The sequence below is a fragment of the Chinchilla lanigera genome, unplaced genomic scaffold (assembly GCF_000276665.1).
Source record: "Chinchilla lanigera isolate Chin_1 unplaced genomic scaffold, ChiLan1.0 scaffold00048, whole genome shotgun sequence".
Lineage (NCBI taxonomy): Eukaryota > Metazoa > Chordata > Mammalia > Rodentia > Chinchillidae > Chinchilla > Chinchilla lanigera.
Window position 1 is genome coordinate 10,690,761 of NW_004955449.1, and position 27,140 is coordinate 10,717,900.

Genomic DNA, 27,140 nt, shown 5'->3' on the forward strand with positions numbered 1-27,140 from the left:
CCCTGAGTGACCTCTGAGAAGCGCTACTTAGTCTTGGGTTTTCCAGCAGCTTTTGATTTGTATCTAGTTATCCCTGTTCTCAGACACAGGCACTTGTGTCAGTTGATGGCTGAGTGTCTGATCCAGTATCCCCTTGCAGTTCATGGCACATGTACTACCTGACTCAAGTTGCACTGGTGTGACAATCCCTTTCCAGTGGACCTATGTCCCCAGGCAATTCAGGGTACAGGCATAATCCTGACACAAACTGCAGGGTGTACAGTTTGTGAACCACCTGAACCTATGTCTCCAGTCAGTTCAGGACACATACAGGAACCAGATGCAGCCCCGATGGGTAGCAGTCACAGACTTCCTGAGCCTTCGACTCACTAGGGGGTCTGGGTAAAGGTAAAGCACAGACTCGAACCACAGGTCCGGCAGCTCCAGGAGCACTCGCTTACTGGGCGCAGGGAATGTGGGGGCTGGGAGAGTCTGCACGCCCCACCCCCAGCCAGCGAAGTCCCTGGGGCTTCTGAGTGAGGACCTCCTCTCTGCTGCGGGTGCATGGAGGGGAGAGACTCAGTCTGTAATGGCAGCAGAGTCCTGGTTCACCCTCTCTGCCCTCAGGAAGTAGATGGGAAATACCTGGCTCTCTCCGCGAGTTTCATCTGGGAACCATGGTGGTGTGGGCCAAGCACAGACTGGAACCTCGGATCCAGCAGCTCCCGGAGCACTCGCCCCCAAAATTATTCCATTTTGCTTTGTCATAAATAGTGATGCAACAAATATCCTTGAAATCGCATATTTTGTGCGCTCATTAATTTCTTCAGAAAATATTTAGAATTTTAAGTAAAAGGAATATGAAAAATTGTTTTATACTCCTAAATTACTCTTCAGAATATTATTAGAAATATTTTTTCTTCAGAAATAGATTTTATTTGCATGTATGCTTTTCAAAGTTATGTATTTTTAAATAATCCTTTTCTTTTTATTAATGAAAAATATATTAAAATCTGGATTACTGACTTGTAGGGATGACTAGTATATTAATAACTTTGACATCTGTGTGTGTCTGTGAATATCTAAAACATTTCTCCATATGGAAAACTGAGTGTTTATCTCATAGGTGTCAAAGGCTTTGTATGTAACACATCTGTAACTTTTGCCTTTAACAACTGTAAACATTTCAAATTCATTTTTCCACTGTGTTTGATTTTTAGTCATATTTAGGTTGGTTTTACACATGCAGATATTTAAAATTTTTTAGTGTTATCAAAACCTCTATTTCATTATGGTTTGAGTGGTTTTGTTTCCTGATTAAAAATATTGCATAAGCAGTTAAATAGTAAGATAGTAGTATTAATGTTCATCAGTATTTCCTTTGAGTGTGTTTTATTCCTCTGGCTGAGGATAATGGTGTGAGTGATTATATTCACATAATATATCCCTTCGATTTGAACATGAATAAGCCCAGGCTACTGTTTTTCAGTCATTTGCGATGATGTTATGCCTAAGAATCTTTAAAATTCCCTTCAAGTGAAACATGAGATGATCAAATTCATATCTTGAAATCCAAACTCCCACAGTGATGATGGTGTTAGGAGCTGGGGTCTTTGGGGGGTAATTATGTCCTGAGCGCAGAGCCACTATGAGAGAGAGTGATACCCACATGAGCACCCCAGCGAGTTGCCTGGCCCCTTCTGCCATGTGAACACACAGCTGGAAGATACCTGTCTTCAAACTGGAAATCAGAATTAATTGGACACAGAATCTGCTGGCACCTTCCTCTTGGACTTCCTAGCCTCCAGAACTGTGAGAAATAAGTTTTCTTTATAAGCAAATTGTTAATAAAAACCAGTCTAAGATACTTTGTTATATACTAATGTATACATCCTCCTTTCTAATTTTATGATTTTACATTGGAGCATTATTGCTGCCAGCTTAATCCTTTACAAGGTGCTAGATGCAAGTTCTAATTCTATGGTTTTGTGAAAGTTCCTTTTTTAATATTTCCTTTCATACCTTCCCTCTATGTCTTCCACAGTAAGGATACAACAATTTAAAGACATGCTATACTTCTGTTATAGATAGGGAAATTTTTTTTAAACTCTTGGTGCTTCTGACACAATGCAGTTGAGTAACTTGCCGTTACAACTATAGACAAAGGCAACAGAAACTGCTGTCATAGTGCTGTGTAGGAAGTTCTTCATCCGGAAAAAAAAAAAAATTCCCCCCTATGCTACCATGTCAGTTCTGGTACTTGTATTTTATTTTGTCTCATCATTTTCCCCCTTTGATGCTCACCTTACCTCTATTTGTTCTCATGATTATTTTACGTGAATCATAGACACAGGGACTATGGGGAAAATGACAGGTCATTGTATTCAGACCTCTGTACTTCGTGCATGTTATTGCCAGACACTTATATTATTCCCTTTAGAATTATATTTAATCTCTTCCTGAATGTCTTATTGATGTTTCTTCAATGACCTCTTTGGGTGGCTATTTCATTGTTAAATTGCTCTTGCCTTTAGGACACTTTCTCTTATAAGTAATTTAAACATGCCCTTCTTATTTCTTATAAAACATTCTAAGTCAACCAAGAATGATTCTTCACTCTACTGTATATTATTTCTTTCTTCTTCAGTAAAATACCACATGTCATGGGAGGCAAGCTTTCTGCTCAACACATAAGCCACTCAGAAGAGTACTACAGATTTATCTCATTTTCTCCTCTGTAAAAGGAGCGTCCAAATGTTCTCTAAAATTCCATCTAGCTCTAATTTTCTGTGATCCTCTCATGCCTACATTTGGTTGAGGAATTTTTGTTTTAGTCTGTCTCATATTGCAATGCCTCTGAAACATTCCTATGTGCTTAAATCTATTATTTTTAATTCCCAACTATCTAAAATAATAAATTTTATCCTATATAATTAACAGCTACTTTTATTAAGTACTTATTATGTTCTGCTTTAAATATTATTTGGAATATCTATGTATTTCAGATGTCCCTTCCAATAATGTATTCTAGTTTTATGAATTGTATGTCAGACATGTACATGACAAGTATATAATATACATATGTTATACATACTTAAATTTATTCTATTAAAACCATTATAGTCAATATACTGTTGCCTTAGTATTTATCTCTTGAGTCATCACATCGTTTTCTCTTTTTATTTCTGACCAATTTCTGAGGATACTTGTTTTATGATGATATTTTACAGAATCCTTGTATCATTTTTTACTAAATTATTTTCAAATAAATTAATCTCCTTGAAAGTTACCAAAAATACTTGTTCATTCCTATATTTTTAAAAGGATGGTATAAATATATACTTTTTTCCTAAAAATAAATGGTTTATTTTGAAACTCAACTTTCAATATGAAGTGTTTGTCAGCCTGTGGATTTTACCTAGTATGGAGCTAGAAGCTGTAATAACTATAGAGAAAGCCATGTAGATGCTATGAGCTTATCTCTTACTTCTAAGAGCTGTACTGTCATTTCCCTCAAATTTTGCTTTCATAAATGACAACTGTATGGTGTCTCTCTCAAGTCATTTCTTTTTTCATTCTAATTATCTCCCCAACTCTTTACCCTAATCCACTTTTCTTGCATATGACTTATGTGTGTTCAAACCCATTGAATGCATCTCAGTCCTTATGTGAACTACCTGTGGAACTCTTATTATTAACCTTACTCTTAAAAGTTTCTTACCACACTAGCTTTTGTAATATCATTTCTGTCCACTTTTCTTTCTGAGTAGGAGGAAAACTACTGGTTAATGAAGAACACAGATTTCCAGGGATCAAGTTGTGACTTTGTAACTGCTGCGTGAATGCAGGAGTAAGAATTTAAAATCTCTGTGTGACATAGTGAGGTTAATGAGGACCTATCTCCCTAGACTGTTGTGAGAAGTTAGATTGCACAGGTACTGAGAATATGTCCAAATATATAGTACGTGTTATACATATGTGAGCTACTTTTATTATTAAACTCACATCTTGGACCTCCTTGGATTCTTGCTTTTAATATCCAAGTTTCTCTCTCTGGCTTCTTTTTTTCTCTTGCAGTACAAGGTATTTTATGGGTATATTTCATTCCTTTCTAGATATAAATCACAAATAGTATACTGATCATTTCAGTGCAAAGTTCTCAGGTGGAATCTAGCCCTACATCTACAACTATCAAGTAGTTATTAATTAGATGTCCCACAGGTTATCACAGGTATCTCAGACTCAACATATTCAAGTTGAAATGCTTTATAAATTTTGTTTCACAGGCGGCTCACTCACTGGTAATGTCAGCAGTGCCAGTCTTCTTTATAATGGGATGCAGATCCTACAGGATAATGTCTGTAGCAAAGGGCAAAGCTATTATAACTTCTGTTTATATTTTTAAGATAAACAATAAAATCAACCTTCTGTGATCTTCACAACTTGGATTGAGGCTGGCTGAACCACTGAGCCAGTATGTAGGAGAGACGTTACCTAGGCTACCTGTGAGAAAGCCTTCACTGGGAGATAGATCTTTTGCAAATGGGAAGGGAACAGGGGGATGGGCAGGGGGACTTAAAAGGAATGAAGATGTGCCACGTACACGTGCCAGCTACCCACAATAAATGTAATCATGATATACAGCAAACATCTACTACTAAAAAACAAGAAAAGGATAAAAGCTAAAACTTTCTTTTGTCATAGTTTTAAAAAAAACTCTATTCATAAAGTATGTTCCACTTTAAGAGTAAAAGGTCTCTAAGTTCCAAAACATGGAGCTGACAGTGATGCCCTTATGTTTTAATTTCCTTTAAGCATTTTGTGACACACTGCAGGCTTCATGCACTTGATTAAATAAAGTGAAGGTTTCCCCTAAAAAGTTGTCTTCAAATAAACCAGAGTATAAGACAGAAATTTAACACTGTAACTTTGAACTCTTACTTATAGCATCCCGTATATCCCTAAATTCTGCAAATTGTCATGTCTTCACCCAACCTTTCTGCCCACCAATTGGTCGAGGCTTTCCTTACCTGCTATTCGGCTTGTTAATTCAGTCTCCTTAATAAACTTCCTATTCCCAGTCTTACTCCAACTGCAACGTGCTACTCGATCTAATATAGTTCTTTCCAAGTGATACATGGCTTATCATGCCACTCTCTTACTTGACATAATTTGCTCTAGCAAGCTTGGGTTCCTATAACAAAGTACCATAGACTGGGTTATTTGAATAGAAGAAGGATGTACAAGTCCCATGTTGAGAGCTTGTCCTTGCTTGCAAATGCATATTCTCAATGTGTGCCCACATGGTTCTTCCCCAGAAGGAAAAGTATGAATTTCTTCTCAAAAACTCCACTTCCTAAAACAGTCACAGTAAGGGTGTGGACTTCAACGTAGTAGTTTGGGGGTCAGGGAGAAATTCCATCCATAGCATTGTCCAGTGATTCCAAATCTCACACCTAGATAGATGCCAAGCTCCTATTATTGCACCTAGGGTTCTCCATGGCCACACACAGGCCGTGCCTACTTTCCTCAGCTCAAATCGCATCTGACCCAGGAAGAGGCATGCAAGCCAACTTGGTGGTTCTCCACACTGTGTCATGTTATCTCTGGATTCTCTGACTAGATTATCTTCATGTATCCTTTTAAAGAAATTTCTTATTTTTCTTCTAATCTTAGTTCAGGTATCAACCTCTTTAAGAAGACTACACTAGTAATAATTTTCCATTTTCTATATCACCACCCTGGGTCTGGGTTAGGTATCTACCTTCTGTTTTTATGCAAGTTAATATTGTAGTCTATTATAAAGGGTTGTTCATTTGTTTTTCTCTCCATCAGATTATGAGATCTTTGAGGCCAGGGCTCATGTTTTCTTCTTCCTTCTCTCTTCCCCTTCCTCTTTCTCTATGATTATGATTATTATTTGCTACTTTTTTCCATTCAACAATGGTTGGAGAGTTAAATGTTCAAAAATTCTTGTTACTGGAAAATATTTGTTTCAGTGCTGTATCACTTAAAATGGACCAGCTCTTTTCCTCTGTGCAGTCCATGCAGTCTGAAGCCATCAGGTTGCCCTGCACCCAATGCTTTCTAAAGTGCTTGTCACTTTGACTGTCTCAATTGGAATCTCACTTAAATTCTATCCCATTATTCTGGGAAGGCTGTTAAAACATTTTATTTATGATGCCTTAAGTGGGAGAGTTAAATAAACTGTAGCAGATTTATTTATGTGGGTTAGATGAGAAAATACTACCTCTGGTCCAGAATAAAGCCCTTGGCCAAAATCCCCTCTTGCTAGCTTTGCTGCTCTGAATACTATCTTAATTTTACTGTCTGCTTCTGAGTATAGGTAGACAGATAGATATTCCAGGAGAACTTTAATTTTTTTAATTTAACTTGAATTATTTGTTATCGGTACTGGGATTTTTAAGGAAAGTCTGAATCCTTCTCAATGTATATATACCTGTCCTTGGCCCATGGTAAAAATGAGTATATTTACTTTGTGGAACTTCCATGGCCCCTATTCTTAATTGATCACGTGATATGAAAACAAGCATGTCATGCAGGTAAAAGGTCCATCATGTACTCTTTTTCTATTTCCTGTATGTCACTGTGATTGCAATCTTCTCTCCAACCCTAATGATTTGTAACAACTATCGTTCTCTTCTAATAAAATAATAGCATTCTTGAGACATATGTTTAGTCAGTGAGGTTATTTGCCCAAGAATGTGTCTTCGTATATGTAAGCAATCATTTTTAGTTTTTTTAATAGGACGAATTGTAGGGTATAGCCAGCAAATTACAAAAATTGTCAAATGTAATTAAGAATAATTCCTTAACTTGTGAACTATTTTAGGGTTCAGTTATTTTGGAATTTGTGAATTATGTTAGAGTTCCATTATTTTAAGGTTTTATAGGCACTAGTGGGTAAAGAAAGATAAAAATAGTAATTGAATAATTCAGTTATAAGATGAATATAACACCTGCAAAATACAGCTGTGGGTCCTTTCTTTAGGTAACATATGTTTCTGTATTTTTCAACTGATGACCTGCTTTGCACTTCTCAAATAGCAGCAAAACAAAAATCTCTCAGAATTGAAAAAATTTTAAAACTGTCAAATAGTATGTGAAGTTGAGAATTCTCTAAGGCAGAGGAATCCAGTTTTTAAGAAGGTAGAGAAATAAGCAAAATGACCCAGACATAAAACTTACCCTAAGAGAGAAAATAGCTGGGAGTGGAAAACCAATTCTTCAGAGAACAAAGATAGGAGAATAATTGGTTCAGAAGAAAAACTTGTACCTGAAGTGGAGAAAAAGCAGGTTGATAACCCTTGTGGGAGTATGAAGGAAGAGCACCAGTGCTGTCTTCATAATCATGGAGGCTGGGATGGCCCCCAGTATGAGAGACTCTATTGTGGAAGTTAAAGGATAGAAGAAAAGGAAGTCATTGTTCACTGGGAAAGGGACTAAAATGTTTTCAGGTCAAAGAAAATTCAATACTGGGATTGAAACTATGAAGAAATAGAAGGATTAAATGAAATACTAGAGATGAAAAGTCAAATATTAAGAACTTTTAGAGAGATTATTGAAATAATAATATATAATCTCCAATTTATTAAACCTATTCACATTTTTATTGATATCAAAACTAAGTATATCATTTCACAATGAAAGAATCAGTAATAATATTCCTCCTTCCTAGATACCCATTTAGTGGTATTTATTAAATTCTTAAACATATCTAATATGAAGCCCACGGAGACCATAGAACACAATGTGAAATGCTTAGAAAACTAGGCTCTTAGGTAACTGGGCTTAGGTGAGAGGTGTGCACACATTTAAATCTATTACACTGACTGGAATGGTTTTCCATGTAATTCTTGAAATCTTTCTGATTAGGCTGCATACAGGATTTCTTTCTGTCTAAAAAGGAATAATAAAACCCCATATGTTATAGTCTATAAAGTCATAGAGACAAAGATAAAAATAATTATTGCAAGTCAAGAGGGAATTTATGGGAAAGGACATGTCTTTAAACATCATTTTAAAAGATCAATTGTATAAAATCAGAGATAGACAATAGCTCTGTATAATAGTTGTAATGAACTTATGAAAGGAGAAAACATTACAAGATGCCCAAAGAAAATCTTTGGATAAAGAATATGGACATTTAGAAAATAATCATTAGATATTGAATTATTTCAGTGAAAAGTACACGTCAGACTTTCATAAAGCATTCCTGCTAGCTATGTCTGTATAAAGAATTTGTTTGAAAAGAATAATTTCTTTGAGAAAACAAACTTTAAGTTAAAGTACTGTGATGCAATTCAGGAGGAAAGAGTTCCTGAATTTATCTAGACCATCTTGTCAATTCCATAGCCAGTGAAAATCAGGAACTCATAGAGAGGATGATATTGATTCCCAGTCCATGTCTCCTCTGGCAGATTCCAACTTTCAGGACTTGAGTCTGTCTTGGGACCAGTTTTGCCAAAGAATATTCTATAAGTAATCCTCAAAAATGTGCAAAAGGAATTACATATGAATATTTCAGTCCCTTGGGCAGAATAACTCTGTGATATGTGTGTGGTGTAGACTCCATTTCTCCCATAGTGAGGGAGTCCAGTAAACCTGCAGGGAAGAAGATCTGTACACTTCCTTCCCTTCCTTTTCCCATGACCTCCCTCTTCTACTGGTGTTTTATACAACTGTCTGCACTAGACTTGTCTCAGTACCCAATGTGAGAGACACAAAGACTTGGCACCTTCCTTGAGGTTTGGGGTGATAACATTTCTGAGGCTTTGCAGCCTTGCCAGCTAATTAGCAGTGGCACTTAGCTTGTTCTTCAGTTCCTCAAAATATATACTTACTCATTCAAAGACTTTTATGAATTCAAAGTCTTCATTGGAAAGTTGGCAGGCTTTCTGGGTGGACTTATTTTCCACAGTATGTAGATTGTTTCTTTCTCTTCTTTCTATTTGACAGCTTCCCTTTTGCAGATTGGTTTTGAACCTCTTATTACATGGTGTAATTTCTTCCTCCTTTCACAGCTGAAGGCAGGCCATCTTGGTTCTGCAATTCCCATCTACTACTCTGAGGGCTTGTGCTCATTTCTCAAGGACAGCTCTATCCCTTAAACAGTTCTGGAGTCAACAGGTAAAATAAAAATAAAAATTGTAACATTTTGTTAAGGTTACAACCTCACTGTATGACAACCATGCTATTAGAACTGTTATTCTTATACAGAATGAGAATAATGCAGCTATTCTCAAAAATTTTTATATACTAAACAGTAGACGCTTATTTCCCAAATAGAATTCAGTCATTCTCAGTTCTTTTTTTACTTATGCTGATAAATCTCCAAGTTAGAAAATCCTCTTAGTAGCTTCGTGAGTGGATTATCTAGATTGGATGCACCAAACCTGAGTAGGGATAGAACTAAAGTGTGTTGAGCCAAAGACTTATGTAGTTTGAGGTTTGTTTTAAAACTTGTACCTGGACAACTCACATAGATCTGGCAGGTCAAGAATTTAGCAAATCTTAAAATCATCTCTTATAAAACAACTCAAATACTGAGTGCTTACAAGCTTCAGGACATTGTTCTAAGCAATTTACTAAACTTAACTTACTTAATTTAGTTTTACTCCCAGTGAAGAAATGAAGATGTTGAAGAAGAGACAGGTCCTAATTAAGAGTTCCTGGCTACGATGTTCTCTATTAATGATACACAACTAGTAAATGGAGCTAGTTTATCTTTATAATGGAATAACAATGCATATTATAGACAGGTACAATGTAGTATCCTTAAAATAACTTGAATGCCTAGGTGAATAAGTCAGTCTGCACTGGTCTGTATCTAGATGTCCCCACAAAGCCTCATGCAGTCATTGGGCATTTTCAGAGATGGCTGAATCTAGAGTGCTGATGCTTGGATTAAGGGTGTGTGATCACTAAATCTTTCCACTGATTTGCTTGGCACCGCCCTAATCACAGTAGTCAGAATAAAATAAAAGGGACAGAAAGAGGCTTGTTTTCTCATTGTTGCTTTTGCTGTCTTCTGCTGCCATGAACCGTTGCCCCTTTGCCATGTGCCATCCTCCCTTGGCACCAGCCAATTGTAGCCTGAAACCTCCACAAAGTGTGAGCTAAATAACCCTTTTCCCCTTTAACTTTAGATGTTGGGTATTTTGTTTCAGCAACAAGAGAAAAGTACTTAAGACACAGTCCAAGGCAGTGGGGAACAAACCCTCTCTGGAATTGTGATAAATTCACCTTGGGGTATTATTCCAGGCTACAAATAGTCACTATCCCAATAGTCAGTCATGTACGCAGACACACTCTTCTAATTGAATGAGTCCATATCAATTACCTTTTCCAACCTGATCCAGGAAGTGTTTTCCTAAGGAATGTGTTATTGATGTTAATATGGTTCTGTTCAGTTGGAGCAACTATAAGCATAGATGTGTGGATGACTTTCTACTGTCTACCTGTTAGTGGTGACTGAGAGGCTGCAGAAGCCAGTTCACACAGAAACTGCCATGGACTTTTCCCGGTTGGGGGTCTATGGTTTACCTTTGTGTCATTTGTACTGATTGAGCTTTTGCTGTTCATTTACGTGTTAATCTAGCTTTTGTACAATTCTGTTAATTTTAAATCACAGACTCCAGAGAGATGTAACTCAAAATTTATATTTATCTTACTTTAAAAAACATTTATCAAGTTTTCTCCACTCTGAATGGAGACCAAAAACTGTTACAGTACTTTAAAAGATAATTAAAAAGAGCTAGAATATTCCCATTCATCTGTGAGCAAGAATAATCTCAATGTAATGTGGCCAAGATTGGAGATTTCTGAAAGCATGGTTATTTCTTGAAGTGAATAGCACCTTCTATATGTGTCTTTTCTGCACACTACCATAATTCCATGTTCTCCTTTCAAAGATTGAGGTCATATTATTTTTAGTCTCTTCAACCATTTAATATAGTCTTGTTTTTCTACATCATAGATAATTTTGATAATAAAACTGTGCTTTATTAGAGCTTCGGGCTTTTTAAAAGTTCAATTTCTCTGTGAAGTCAAAGTTTTAAAATTCCTTGTGGATATATGTTTTTTTCTTTATTTTCATATCATCTACCAGATTAGCTCCGAGCTTAACTGAACTTTCATCTGATATTTTGTGTTTTTGTGTGCATGCATGTATTTCTGTATGCAGGTATGGATATAATAGTGGCTTTGTAAAATAAATAGTTACACCAAAAGAAAGTGAATGTTGTCATTATTAACCCATGAAGTAAATGTGGTTAATCAGTATTTTATATATATATATATATATATACACATACACAGATGTATATATATTTATCCAAATCTAGGTATCTCTGTAAACGGATATATATAACAGGTAATTACATATTTTCTGGGTTAAGAATATTTCCTCACTTAATAATGTCTATTTTGATAGTCGTTTCTGTTAATTTGTTTTTCATGAGAAATATATAGTTTTATAAGAAGCTGAGAAAATATTTTTCAAAAATCTCAACTTTTCTAAACAGATGGGATATATTTTAGTCACAAAATTAGAAAATGTATTTATATTCCTCTCAAATTTTGTATCTCAGAAGTAGCATCATAGGTTTGGATTATCACATACTTCCAAAAAGATAGTAAAATAAAATTACGAAGAACCAAATAGAACACTCGCTCAACCCCTCAGGGAAGAGCTAATCATGTTTGAATATAATACAATTTCCATGGTTATTTCTCTCTTTAAGTTGATATTTAAATTTGGAGATCTATGTGCTACTTGAAGTAATATAATAGAAGCAGTAGGAACACTCAAGCCATGCCCTTTTACATCTGTACTACATAAGTATTGTGTCCTGACATGACATCAGAAAATAAACCAGGCAAAATGGAAAAATAAAATAAGCCAGGCAAAATGGAACTTTTTTGATATCTAACAATAGCATTCACATCGCAAGTTGAACTGGGAGAATGTTAGGTAGAAATTCAACTGCAGTAGAGAAGCTTAAAGAAGACCCAATGTAGAGCAAGTATATGCATTAATAATGTTATTTGTGGAGCATTCCTTTTTATCACTGCTCTAAATTTTTATGTAAAATGAAAGGTATATAAAGTGAGTGAATTCAATTCATGTCTTTATTTGTATATTTATCACACATATGTTCATACTGTAATGATTTTCATATTTTTGTTATTTTCAACTGTGTATACATTAAAGTTATTGACTATACTTTGTGATGAATTAGTTTTTTATCCAATATCATGTTTTATTTTAAAAAGAGTTGTCCATTTGTACATCATTTGTTTCATTCATTTTCACTATAGCAGCTGGGGATTTAGCTCAGCAGCACAGCACCTGCCTGGCAAGGACAAGGTCGTGAGCTAGATTTATGGTACAGGAAAAAAAACAACAACAACAAAAAAAACAAAACAAAACAACCCGCATTTTCACTATAGCTAACAGTCTAATTTTAAGATATATTATTTAATCATAGAAAAGATCTAGATTTTTTCATGTTTAAAATATCATGTTGCTTTGGTATTACTGTATTGTGAATGTTTTGCATTTGATTGTTTCTCTTTATAAATATGCATATATGTATGCATGTTTATGTTTATATGTATATTTATATTTTAAAGCATAAATACTATTTTTCTTAATTTAATTAAGTCTTTATTGTAGATTTATAACTTCTGGATATCTAGAATTTAAATTGTTGAATCACAAGACATGTGTACATTCATATTTATTAGATCATGGAAATGTTTATGCAACGTTGTTCAATGTAATGATTGCAACCCTATGTGAGAGTTTCATTAGCCTAAATCATAGTCAACATTTAATATAACTGATGTTTTAATTGTTATCAATCTAATGGATGAGTAAGATACAGTGCATCATGAGTTTAATTTGTCTAACTTCTGAAAGAGTTAAATATTTTTAAATATACATATGTTATTTGTTTCTTATCTTATTGAAATACCTGTTCATGTCTTTTGCCCATTTTTCTTATTGAATTTCTGGTCTCTTCATTGTTGCTTTGTAGGCCTTCTTTATATATTACAAATGCTAATCCTTTGTCATTTCAGTATTCTGCAGTGATTTGTTAGTCCTCAGCTGCATTTTCTCTCATATAAGGTATCATTTAATGAAGACAAAGTGTTCATATTAATAACATTGAACTTATTTTTCTTTTCTATGTTGTACTTTTATCTGTTGTATAAGACAAGCTGGCTAACCAAGTTATACTTTCCTCTAAAATATAATAGTTTTCTTTTAGGCAGTATACATCCTCACTTGTCCTCTAATTGATTTTGTATATGGTAGAAGTAGCATTTTAAAAAAAATTTCTGTGGGGAAAACCAATTAAAACACCCATTTACTGAACAGTCCATTCTGTCTCTACCTGTCTGATATCCGGCTCTTTGATCCCCAGAGTCTTTACCAATTCATTTAGTGCTCATTTCTACAGTTTAATTTGTATAATTTATTCCTGCACAGACATGCTGCTGTTTAGAAATGGTACCCAGTAGCTCAAACTTTATTTCATCTAACATTTTTGATGTTTGTTAGAAAATGTTTCTTGGCACATTTTGAACCCCACAGTATGAAAAATTGAAAATACATTTTCACCACAAAACTCAGACCATTAGAGTACATAAAAAATGTAATTCTAAGCTTAAATTTGGCCCTGACACTTATTTTTTCAAAATTGTGCTTTGAGCACTTGTTGGTGTTGTGATCTTGGGACAGTTACTTAACCACCTCTGCCTCAGTTCACTTAATGAATAATATCATTGGAGTAACTTAGGGCTGGTAAAATTATTCACTGAGTTTAATAGTTGTAATGATAAGTTACACTTAGTATGTCCTTAATAAATGCTAATAATGTTGCTCTCTTAAAATGAGAAGAAAATGAATTTTGGATTTTTCTTAAATTGCATATGTAATGTTTCATTAAATTAGAAAAGGCAAAATTTAAAGAGAAAAAGTACTTTTACACTGAGTTAAGGATGAGAAGGTATTATTAGTAATAAATGTTTTTTCAATATAGTAATAAAAGCCATATATAGTAAATATACATTTTATATATATATATATCTCAAATTGTATGTTATATACTTTGATTCTCAAGTTGCTGCTCTTAAGAGTCAAATTTGATCTTTATGGTATTAAGTTCACAGTGTAAAATTTGTCAGTCTCTTAAGAAAGATTACCTGAATCTGTGTTTAAAATGCTCATTGTCAGAATCCTTACCTGGAGATTCTCATTTGATACACGTCTGTTGGGTCTAACAAACATTTATATAAGCGTCTTTGGAAATCGTGGAAATAAAAATCTATGGCATCAGGTACCAGCATAAAATGTAGCATGTATCCTACTTCAGCTTTTCACTCAGACTAAAAGTCCTCAAAAAGTTATTTGTACTTCAGTGCATTTCATTCTACTATAGAGATTATCATATGGTAAATTCAGCAATCAATTGAGGAAAGATGAGGATGTGAGGACTCTGCATTTGGTAGAAGCAATAATCCTGCTTGCAGCTAAATGATTGTCTAAGTTTTAACTTTTATTTTTGGTGTTTGTATGTCAATTCTTCCTCCAAATCAATCTAATCCATCACACTAATAACATTTTCTTGAAATATAGTACAATTTTCTTTACTGAAGTTTCCTTCTGATTTTTCCAACCACTTTCTATCATCTCTGAAATTGTTGGAAAATAAACATATTTAGTAACTTCCTTAGCATATGGGCTGCAATGAGAGCGACTTTGTAAAAAAAAAAAAAAATCAGCTGACATCATATGTTGTAGAGTAGTTGATTTTAGTATGAGCAACATGGCCTGTCTTGTATTGTGAAAGAACAGTTGTGTGAAGACATAGGCTGATTTCACTGGGCTGCTGCAATTTATAGAGCAGAACTGTACCATGCATAGTCAGGAGAATGTTTTAGCAACTAACATAAAGACATAATGTTCTGGGTCTACCTATTATATATTCCTGATTAACTTTGCCAACTTCTTATGAGCTGAGATTTCACTCTGACTTTCTCATTTTATTTAAAAAAAAATACCATTCGGAAGCCCCAAATAAAGGCATTTAAAATATTAATTTAAAAATATGTTCCTAAACTAATAAGGCTGAAATTTAAAAACCTTCAGCATATGAGCTGAATATTATACATGTTTAATTGGAAAACGGTTAAAATGATGTGGTGCTTGCTTTTCATACTAAAGCTATTCTGCTATCTCAACTCTACCTTCCCTCCACCAACCTCACTGGAATAGAAAAAGTAAATACAATTTTTAATAAGAAGTTTCTTCTTTCTTCTACAGAGTGCCTCAATTCTGATTATTGAGTATGGTTCATTTGTATCCAGCATGAAGAGTTCTGAAGAAGGAGCAATTAGACCCTAACAATGGGGTTTCAGTGTAGACTGGACAATATGTCAGGTATTTAGTTTCGGTATCTGTATTTCTATTCACATCTTTATGTACTGTGTGAATTCTTCCTTAATTTAATTTTAGCACCATTATTGTATCTTCTGTTTAATTTTTTATAGCTTGCTATAATTAAGCTTTTATTTGGAAGTCGTTTTAAAGCCACTGCATCGCTGTCATGAAATTGTTGGTAATATGTGATTACATTATGTTGTCATTTGCCAGGACACTCTTGTAAATGAAGCATTATCCTCAGAGATTTTCTTGGCTGAAAATGTAAGTAATTAAAAAGTAAACAAATATTATCTGTTACATATGCTGTAATAATAAATACTTCAGTATAATACCAGTTAATGTGTCTTTGGGGATACAGTTTAATCCTGCTACAACATGTTTCATAAATGGACAAATAAATGAGTAAGCACTTAAAATCTTATGTACTATGGCATGTAGATGCCAGGGCTTTTACATGTTCTCTCTTTGAGTATTAGCACACTTCTTAACTTGCATTATCAATAATCCATTAGTAATATTTGTTGTTTCCTAATGATGCTAACTATGGAGAAAGGAAAACACAATCATTCATCAAAGATTCCCAAAATAATGTATAATGTAAGTGATAGTGTACGAAAATAGGTTCTCTTTGCCTAGGGGTAGTAAGATGATGATTAAAAATCTTAATTGGTAGGCAATTTCATAATATTTGTCAATGTCTTAAAAATGTGCCTTAAGTTTTGTTCATTAATTATATCTTGAAAATATATAGTATGAAAGGCAAGCACCACATTAGTATGAAAGGCAAGCACCACATTAGTATGAAAGGCAAGAACCACATTAATTATATCTTGTCCTAAAATCATAGAGATGTACACAAGGAACATACAGATGATGTTAGATAATAGTATTATTTCAAACATCAAGATATTTTTAATATACAGGTTGTATTTTTTCAAATATAAAAATATTGTAAGTAAACTAAGCATACATCAGTAGAGAATTAGTTAAACAGGATTTGGTAAATTTGTCACATATAGATTTATATACCTATTAAAAATCAAGTTGTAGGAGAAAAACAAATGACACATTTCAAGAGGTTTATTATGCACTGATAACCAATGAACAAAAAGTATATGTCAAGGAGAGGTTTTTTACTGATTATTCAGATTATGTTAAGAACAATAAATGAGGTTTTAACTGGTTATTCGATTATGTTAAAAACAATACATGCATCAGCAAAATGGTGGAGGAGGAGTTACCAGCATTTATCCTTCTACAAAAATACAACAATTAGCTATTCATGAAGGAAACTATCTTTGGGAGGGCTCAAGGGTCCAATTAAGAACCTGCAGTAATACAGTTGGAATAAAAACTAGAGAATAATGATCAGAAATGATCACTGAGAAGAGTAGCAGAGCAGACATATCTAAAAAGGGCAAGAAACAAAAAGATGGGTGTGACCTCTCAGTGGCAGTCACCTTCTATGATCCCGTTGGCTTGCTATCCAGAAAACCCTGACAGCTTTTGCCACTGAGGAACCCAGTGGCCCTTGTATTAGCCTTAGATTTCCTGCAGCTTTCAAGGGATAGGTACCTTAGTGCACATCAGCAGAGACTCCAGTGTCCTCTGCAGAGGTCACCATCAGATTCCACCACTCAACTAATCACTAGGCATTGTGATAGCAGTCTACCAGAAGAGACCCTCTAGAGCCTTGTCTATTAGGAAGATGCCTCTGTTCCACTATGCTAAGACTTAATACCATACTTAGAATATCACAGACTCCACGGCTTCTGAAACATGTGCACACTCATGGTCCAGATCCTGGTTCTGTCATCAATCCATGTGTGTATGTGCCTAAATACCAGAACTACCACTGCTGTGAACTTGCGCATGCTTCAGAACCCAGAGATGTGCTCAGTGTGTTCACATTCCTACTTCAGTCTCTGGCTTCACATCTCCTTCGCAGCACTTGTACGACAGATATTGGAGTCATTATTGTATTGAGTGCATCTGCATTGTGGACCATGGAATTGTGGTTGCACTTCACGTATGTATTCTCTGTTCGGTGGCAGAGCTCAGCTCTGTGACTTCTCCATGGGAGTCCATGTCTAGACCACCGCCACAATGTGAGCTCCCACATCCTGGATTTTGGAGCCACTGCAGCTTCTTCTTTGCCCACACTCAAGCCTATACCCTAAGTGATCCACAAGTATCCATATTTTTCACACCATACCAACACAGCAACATGGGTACACATCCTGAATACTGGTACCACTGCTGACACTGACCCTGAAGCTGCAGCCTTTTTATATGAACCTGTACGCTAGACCTTGGATCCCTGGTTGCTTTACAGGTGCCAAGGGTCAGGCATCAGTGCTACTATAACACCTGTGAGCTGTACCCAGTGCCGAGTGTTCTCCTTTTCATAATTGCCTCCATGGGAGAAAATATTTCTACCTGGAGGATGTAGCAGTCTCAACTTCCAGATAACCAATAGGCTTCAGTGCCGGTGCAGACATCTGCAGCCTTGGACACTGCAGATCCTGTCAAATTTTGCTGATACTGACCTTAGATCATGGTACTATATGAAAAATAAGTCACTCCACCAGAACCCAAATCACTACCCCTCACTCAGCTGGTTTCCTTTCAGTCACCCATGAATGAAAGTCTTTCTTCAATGAAACCAGTCTGTAAAGTCTGGAAAAGTGACCTCTCCACCAAATGCGCAGACATCTATGAAAGTTTATAAGCACACACACATATGCACACACGAAGCAGGGAATGAAGGCACTACAAGAGGAACCTGATGGAATTTTCAGTAATTGAATCTAAAGTAATTTGGATCAATACATTGCAAAAAAAGTTCAAAACAATTTTAAAACAGCTCGACAAGCTACAAGGTAACACAATCACTCAAAACAAGCAGTAATGTGTGAAATAAATGACAAGGCAGCAAATAAGTAGAAATTATTAAATATGAAACAAATTTTGGAGCAGAAGAATAGAATGAATTGTGAATGAAATGAAAAATGCAATCACTGTGAAGAGGAGAGATATAGGAAAGAATCAGGAGACAGAAACAGATCAAGTGAAATTAATCAGTCAGAGGATAAAATAGAATAAAAAAGAGTTAAGACACCATCAAGTGGACCAAGATGATAAAAAGAAAGTGACAGGAAGCTTTTTTAAAGAAATAACTTCTGGAAATCTCGCAAGTCTGAGGAGAGATACTGATATGCAGGGATTCCAATATTCACCACAATTTTTGTCTAGGCCATGCATCCTCATCTACTTTGTTCATGTGATTCTGGTATCATATGATGTCTGGATCTGCCCCTCCGTCAAAACGACCACAAATGCAAATGTTTTGAATCAATTCAGGAGGCCCAGACAGTGCGACTAAAGACACTTGCGGCAGAGAACTTCCAGAACTGCTCTGGAGAGGGGCACGAATGATGAAATAAATGTGTTTGAAGCAAGAGCAAACACTTTGAGTATGATTAATGGCTATGTACCTTTTAATGTAATAAATTTTACACTTTTTAACTTTCACTATGTACAACTAAAATCTTGAAAATTATATAGGAAATAGAGATAAGAAAAAATCTGAAAATTACAGATAATGAGGAAGGCTGACTGGGAATCTCATTCCCCAAAGGCTAACACAGTAATGTCACATGTGATTGCCTCATATACTCAGACGGGATAGTAGAGAACATAACACACAAAATGCTATGTAGAACAGACAAAGAATGTCCCAGTAAAAGTCTTCTCTAATAGCCAAAGTACCTGAAGTGGATAGGCTAGCCGGAAAGTTCTGTGGTAGAAAACTTTTAGAAAATGCACTACTCTTAAAGGGCACTGTAACTACTGCAGCAAACAGTTTATTGTAATGTAAACTTTTTTACTTTGTAAGCACTATGAATCAGCAAAACATTCCTCCTCTTCTCTGAGTTCACTGTGATGGTTACAGAAAGTTAATTCAGGAGCTGAGTATTTGTCATTATGGGATGATAAGGAAAACCTTATTCTCAGTATCAGTGGAAGATGTATGGATAGCAATAGAAAAGTGTTCCTCCTCTTCACAATCTGTGGATATTAACAGATGCTTAGCAAGGAGTCTGAACTCACAGCAGCAGTGAGAAGTGCTTCCCCCCAGGTGTCATTGTAAGCTGAGTGAAAAACTAGTAATTCCATCCAGTGTAGAAAGTAGTACTGATTATATCCTGTAATATCACCGTCAGAAGAAGCCTGGTAAAATACTAGATTTAAATAACATCAAGTGTCTTATAAATTGCAAAATTTCCAGTTTTCAGGTGAAATTTACTTATATACAAGTAACCATAAAGATGCTGACTAGAATAAGAAAGGTTATTGCCTTAATGAATACCAACATTGAGATGTCACAATTCTTAGAAGGACCTGACAATAATTTTAAGACAGGTAACAAGACAAAACCAAACCAAACCAATAATGAACATGTTTGAAACAAATGAGAAAACAGGAAGTTTCATTACAGACATAACTCAGAAACAAAACAGAAGATAAAAGGAGAAGTAAATGGAAATCTTAGAAGAACACAACAACAGAAATAAAACTCAGCATGAGGTTACTGCCAAAATGTGGCAGACATTGGAAAGGATCAGCAAACATAATATATGCAGAATAAAAAGTAACCAGCTTAAGCACTGAGAGAGAATTGGAAAAAATAGGATAAAACCTGAAAACATGGTGCTATAACTGATACCTAACAATTTGCATCATTACGGGAGGAAGATAAAATAATGTAAATAAAGTATTTACATTATTTTAAAGTATTAATATTTTAAAGTATTAATATCTGAAAAGTTATAAAATTTTGGATATGTAATTATATTATTGTTAAAATATATATTGTTAAATTATATATTTTTTGCAAGAGTTAAACAAAGCACAAAGAAGGTAAAAGAATGAAATCCATACCAAGACTTATCTTTGATAGACTTTTGAAAGCAAAGATGAAGACAAACTTGGAATCATCCTGACAGTACATGCAGTTATTATATGAAAAAAATAATTGAAATGACAATGGGTTTCTCATAAAAAACCATGGCGGTCAGAGGGAAGTTTCAAAAGTTTTCAAGTGCTGAAAGAAAAAAATATGCAAACTCAAAATTTTGTATCTGGTGGTAATATCCTTCATAAATGAAAGAAAAAATAATCTGAGATTTTAAAACTGCCTGTACTAAACAAATAATACAAGTTTTCTGACCTGAAAGAGAATGATAAGTGAATGAGCCTTGAGAAACAGACACAAAAAACAGCAAAATATGATTAAATTCAATAGACTTTCTTACTCAGCTTGACTGTTTTAGACTTTGTTAGATAATTTTAAAAAATTTATAACATTTGCTAATACAATTACATTAAATGTAAGTGTTCAAAATATAGCAATTAAAAGCATATTTTAGGCTGAATTAAAAATCATAACCAAAATATATACAAATATAAATTATCTCATTTTAAATGTGATCAAAGTAAAAGAATTTTTAGAAAAATTTGTAACACAGCTTGTTTTTAATGTCTAGTTCTTGAATTAAGTAACTAGAGAAAAGGGGAACAAAATTAATTCAAAGCAAGCAGAAATAAAGCCAATAATAAAACTAATAACTCAATGATAATGAAAAAATGAGAGTAAATCAATAGAAATATGTTCTTTGAAAAGATTAATTCATTTGACAAACCTCTAGTAAGACTATTAAAGAAAAAGAATGACTATCCAAATTACCAATATCAGGGATAGATGGAGCATATATCTACAGTTTTTTCTGCTTTCCAACTCTACATATTAATTTTAAATAAAATATACAATTTCCTTGGAAAATAGGAAAATATAACCCCAAAATATCAAAATTTGATTCAACCAACACAAAGGAGATCATTTGAATTGCCATACAACTATTACAGAAATTGAATTCACATTTTAAAAAGCCTGGAAATAAAACTTGTAGGTCTTAATGGTTTCACTGAATTCTACCATTTAACTAGGGCTTGTCAGAATTTTCATGAAATACATTCCAAAAACCAGAAGAAAGGTTTTCAATTTATTGCTTGAGCTAAGGTTATTATTATACCAAAATGAGACAAAAATAATACAAAACAAACAAAAACTCTGTTGATCTTTATTTATTTTTATTTTCATTGCTTTCTTTCATGAATTTCATAATTATTTCTCAGGAGCCAATATTTCCTATACACTTATGATCAAAAATCTTCAGAAACTATTAACAATTTGATTCAGAAATGTGTGAAATGAGTCAATGTATAAGCCATAACAAGGCCAACTAGGATTTCCATCAAAGTTGGTCCAACATTCAAAAGTCAATCAATGTAATCAGTGTAATCCCTCATAGCAATATGCTTAGGAAAACAAATCACACTATCACATCAATTATTTCAATAAATATATTAGAAAAGTTCATCAGTTATTTAAGATGAAAATTTTCAACAAAATAAGAGGGAAATCCTTCTCAAACTAACAAACAACATCTACAAAACAATACAGCTAAAATTTTAAAAAATAATAAAAAAATTTAATTAATGGTGAAAGACTGAACACTTGACACTTACTCTGAAGAACAAAGCAAGAATGTCTATTGTCATTACTTTTATGTCACAAAGTACTGGAATATCTATTTACAACAACAAAATAAGGCAAAGAAGTGAGTGGCATGCATATAGGAAGGGAAAAAACATAAAGCCAGCTTTATTTGCAAGAGACATAGCAATTTACAAAGGAAAAAAAATTCCAAGGACTCCACCAAAACCAGAAAACTCCACTGAGTAATAAGTGAATTATTCAAGTTTGCAGAGGCTATGTATTGTTGATACATAATGTAATCAAGACTGTGGTACTGATAGGTGAATAGCAGCACAAATTACTGGAAGAGAATGTAGGAAAAATGCACACAAATACGACCCACTGATTTTTGAAAACAATACGAAAACAATTCAAGTCGATGGAGAATGGTACCCATTAATGCTGTAACAACTGGAAATCCAAAAAAAAAAAAAAAAAAGAAATATGTACTGACTTTGACTTTGCCCCTTGTACAAAAACCAGACCAACTGTATCACAAACTCACAAATATAAAACTATAAAAATATTAGGAAAAGAAGAGAAAAGCTTCCAGATTCAGGGCAAAGCAAAGTGTGGTTAGATTTGATATCGATTTGCTATCTATAAAAGATTGATATATTGAATACATGTTTTCTGAAAGCCTCAAAGAACGTGAAGGGGTGGGTGAAGGTTAACGTAAAAGTGAAGGGGGGTAGCTTAGTGGTATAGTGTTTGCCTAACATGCATGAGGTCCTGGGTTTGATCTCCAACATTTATAAAAAAGACAAGACAACTGCAAACTAGGAGCAAATATTCACTAAGTATTTTGGATAATGATTGGGTAACTTTTTATAATACTCAGTTTCATAAATTTCAGTTATCATGAGGCTGAAAAATGCAGTCTTGATCTTTTACCACTGAGAAATGAAAACCAGTGAGTCATACAAGTACCTGTACCTGCATGTTCATAGCAGTTTTATTCATATCAGTTCCAATGTGTAAGGAACCTATACATCCTTTAATATTTGAGTGACTAAATAACCTGAGGTATGTACATACCATGGAATACTAGTCAGCAACAAAATAGAAACAGTATGGGTGAATTTCTGGGGCATTGTGCTGGGTAGGAAAGGTACCTCTGCAATATTATAATGTTTTGAAAAGACAAGCTTTTCTAAACAGAGAAGAGGTTCATAGTTTCCAGTAGTTATGGCATGATGGGAAATAGAGGGATTTCTGTGGAGTTACAAAGGGATAATAATTCAAATCATCTTTGTGGGAATAAAACCAGTCTCTCTTGACATCAGTTCTTGATTTGAAAATTTACCCATATGATAAAACTGTATAGAACAGAAAGAAACTACACAAAGAATACAACAAATCTTAGTACTTTTTTTTTTTTTTTTTTTTTTTTGTCTTTTTGAGGCAGGGTCTTTCTATGCTGTTTAGGATGGCCTTGAGCTCACTTTATACCCGAGGCTGGCCTCAAACTCACAACAATGCCCCTGCCTCAGCCTCCGGAGTGCTGGTATTACAGGCATGTGCCATTACGCCCAGTTCTTAGTACTTCTTTTAATCAACTGTCTGTGAATTTACATTTACCTCAGGATTAAAAAAAAAAAAAAAAAACTAAACAAAGTGGGATATATTTCCTGATGCAAAGTTGTTAAAATTTACACAGTGAAATCCTCTATATTAAAGATGTAAAATCACAAGATATTATCAAACAAAGGAGAAAAAAACGTGTAACGAAAGTAATCAGCTCTGTGGAAAACCTCTCAACAAACAAGTACCTTGAACTAGGAGCTTTTTTTTTTTTTTTTCTAATTTTTCATTTTTATTTGTACATGTATACAATACATCTCACTTCTTTGTTCTCTTTTCCTCTGTCCTGCTTTTATTTTGCCAACATTATATTCATTTATTTAGCTTATAAGTCTTTATAAATTAGTTATCATATATACAGATTAATAACCAGATTAATAGGTTAAAAACACATTAAACACAGAAAGTATTTATACTAAAACAAGGTACACTTTTAGACACACTGTCCATGCTGAATTACAATAGCTTTTTTTCTCTTCATAAGATCCCTAGGGCTTATACTATATTGACAAAACACAAAACACTTTTCCCCTACAATTGTAAACAGGGCAAGGAGGTCCACATTTTTACTCCTCCTACTTAGTGTCATAATAGAGGCTTTGGCTAGTGGAATAAAAGAGGAAAAAATAAAAGAAATGAAAACTTTTCTTAAAAGAAATAGTGAAATATTTTATTTGTATATGCAAATATATATGTATTGAATCCTAAGAAATCCAAACTAATTTTTCTTATGAAAAATATGAAAATAAAATTAAGAAAATGTTTCATTTCACAACAGAATGCAAAGAACAAAATATTCAGTAACAAATTTAATAAAAGGAAACTACAAAATATTGTTGAGAGAAATAAAGATAGAGCTATATAAAGGGAGAGATAATCTGGCTTGTAAGCCTCAATATTTTCAAGATGATTTATCTTCCTAAATTGATCTCTAAATTCAATTCCTATTATATTCCAACATACCCTTTTCATAACAATTGCCAAACTATTCCTAAATGTTGTATGGAAAATTAAAGTACCTAGAATAGTCAAAACTACAGTACTTTTAAAAGAAGAAAACTGACTGAGTAATATTCATTCCTTAGTTGATAGGCATTTGAGCTGTTTCCAAGATTTAGCTATGTTAAACATGGTGAACATATATCACTTTGGTACGATGATATATCATTCTGAGAAGATATTCAGGAAGGGAATAGCTGGGTCAAACAGAAACTCTAATCATAGTTTATTGAGGAGTCATTATTGAGGAGTCTTCACCAAACTTCCTGCATTGGTAGAAATATTCTAAAACTAGATTGTAGTGAAGGATATATATTTTTATAAAAATACATCAATACATTGATAATGGGTGACTAATATGATGTGTAAATTGTGTATTTCAATAATTTATTAGAACAAGCATCTATATTATTACTGGTAGCACTTATTACTTGCTAATTATTACTTACAGCAAAAATATAAAATATATCATGAACAAAGAAACTTCAGTCCTTCAGCCTATTCTTTTATGATGAAGAATTTTGATGACTCATTCATTCTACATTATTTCCCTTATTTTATGATGCATATTTCTTTGCCATTGTTAGAGATACAAATTCACTTGATAAGTGAATAATATGTGGAGCAAAAATTATTAAAACCTTAAATTTTATGTAGTTCTCTTAAATTACATTCTGGTACAAACCACTGACTCAATCATTTTTAGAAGCACAATTAACACATTGGTTTCTCCTGCTGCTTCTGTAGTGCTTTTAGCAGGTGAAGACACAGGTGTATAACTATATCAAGAAACACTTCTTTTATGGCCACCTGTGCACATGTATTTTAAATATTCAGTTTACTTTCTTTGTATTTTTTATAAGTGAAGGGTAAAAACTCTATAATAGAATTTTCTCATGCTATATTATACAGTTGAAATTAAAAGAGGTCTTAACAATGTTGAAGTTCTGGCAGACACCAATGCAATGGGAATAAGTAAGAGGAAGCACTGAAATCAAAGACGGTTTTCGTGTCTTAAGTGGGACTAGAATTGAGTCTTTTTTTCTGGTCTTTCATATGTAGCTCTGTTTTACTTATTTTCTCTCTGAATCGTTGCACATACTTGTAGTTTTAATCTCAGAACATCACAAAAAAGTTCTTCTTAGGTACTTTATTACACGAAATTATGTGCAGAATTAGACATATGTGGCCTTTGACCTCTAAAAGCTTATAATTTAAAATAAATTACACATATAAGAAAAGCAGTTGAACAATTAAATACATGACTCAAAATATTATTTCCTTTGTTATATTATGCCATATATATTCACTTCTCACTAATATTTTACGAAAATGTAGTGGACATTTATGCAAACATTAAGTCATTTCATTTCACACTAGTTCTCATTCACTTTTAAAGTTCCATGTAAGAATTTCTCAGTAATGGGGGCTGGGGATTTAGCTCAGCGGCAAAAGCGCCTGCCTGGCAAGCGCAAGGTCGTGAGTTCGGTTCCCGGTACCGGAAAAAAACAAAAAAAAACAAAAAAAAAACAAAAAAAAACCAAAAAAACAAACAAAAAAAAGAATTTCTCAGTAATGTATGAACAAAAGCAATGTATATATGCAAATAGATGATAGATAGATAGATAGATAGATAGACAGATAGATAGATAGACACAGAGAATTAAATTTAGTCTTCCTTGTAGATTTTCATTATTTTGGCACACTTTGATTTATTTCTTTGTCCTGAAAAGGTCAATCATATTTAACAACCTTGCTAAATTCCCAAGAGACGTCAAAAATCTTATTTCTTTTCCGAAAATATGGGATTTCACTGGCCAGTATAGGAAGAAAAGAAAACCTAGTTGGCAGAGGATTGAGTTTATTCTTTCAACATCTCCCATGCAGAGTAAAAGGTAGGTGCTGCTATGAACTATATTTCTCTTAGAAAGCAAAATGTCTTTAAATGAAGTCTAATGTAGTGAAGCACTTTGACAAAATGTGTACTAAACATACAGAGAACATATAAATCATTCCATCTCCAATAGTTTAGTGGTGAAACCAATAAATGCATTTAAAAATTGTTAGGAAACTCAGTTAGCATCCATGATTGCTGTTTAAAATACAAACGAGACAAAGCAGAAAATATTAATCAAAAATAAAAATTATTTCATTATTTGAAATGAAGATGAATGGGGAAATATACCAATGGCAAGCTCCAAGACATGTATGTTTTGTTTATTCAATGACACAAATTCTTAAAGTTAAGAAAGAGACTAAAACTATAACAAAAGTACCTCAAAAAAAGTGTCTCATATTTGTACGTCACTTTGTCATGTAGGTCCAAGTGTGATAGAAAAAGAGTTTACCTGTATTCTAAGTCAACAGGAAGACTTTCTGAAAGGGTTAAGCTTTCAGCCCTTATTAATTCAAAATTGCTATACTTCTTTCAGGCTCAGACTACATAGCAGACATTAGCCCTTCTATACTCGATTTCCTTTCCCCCTTTCTCTTCTGCTCAGT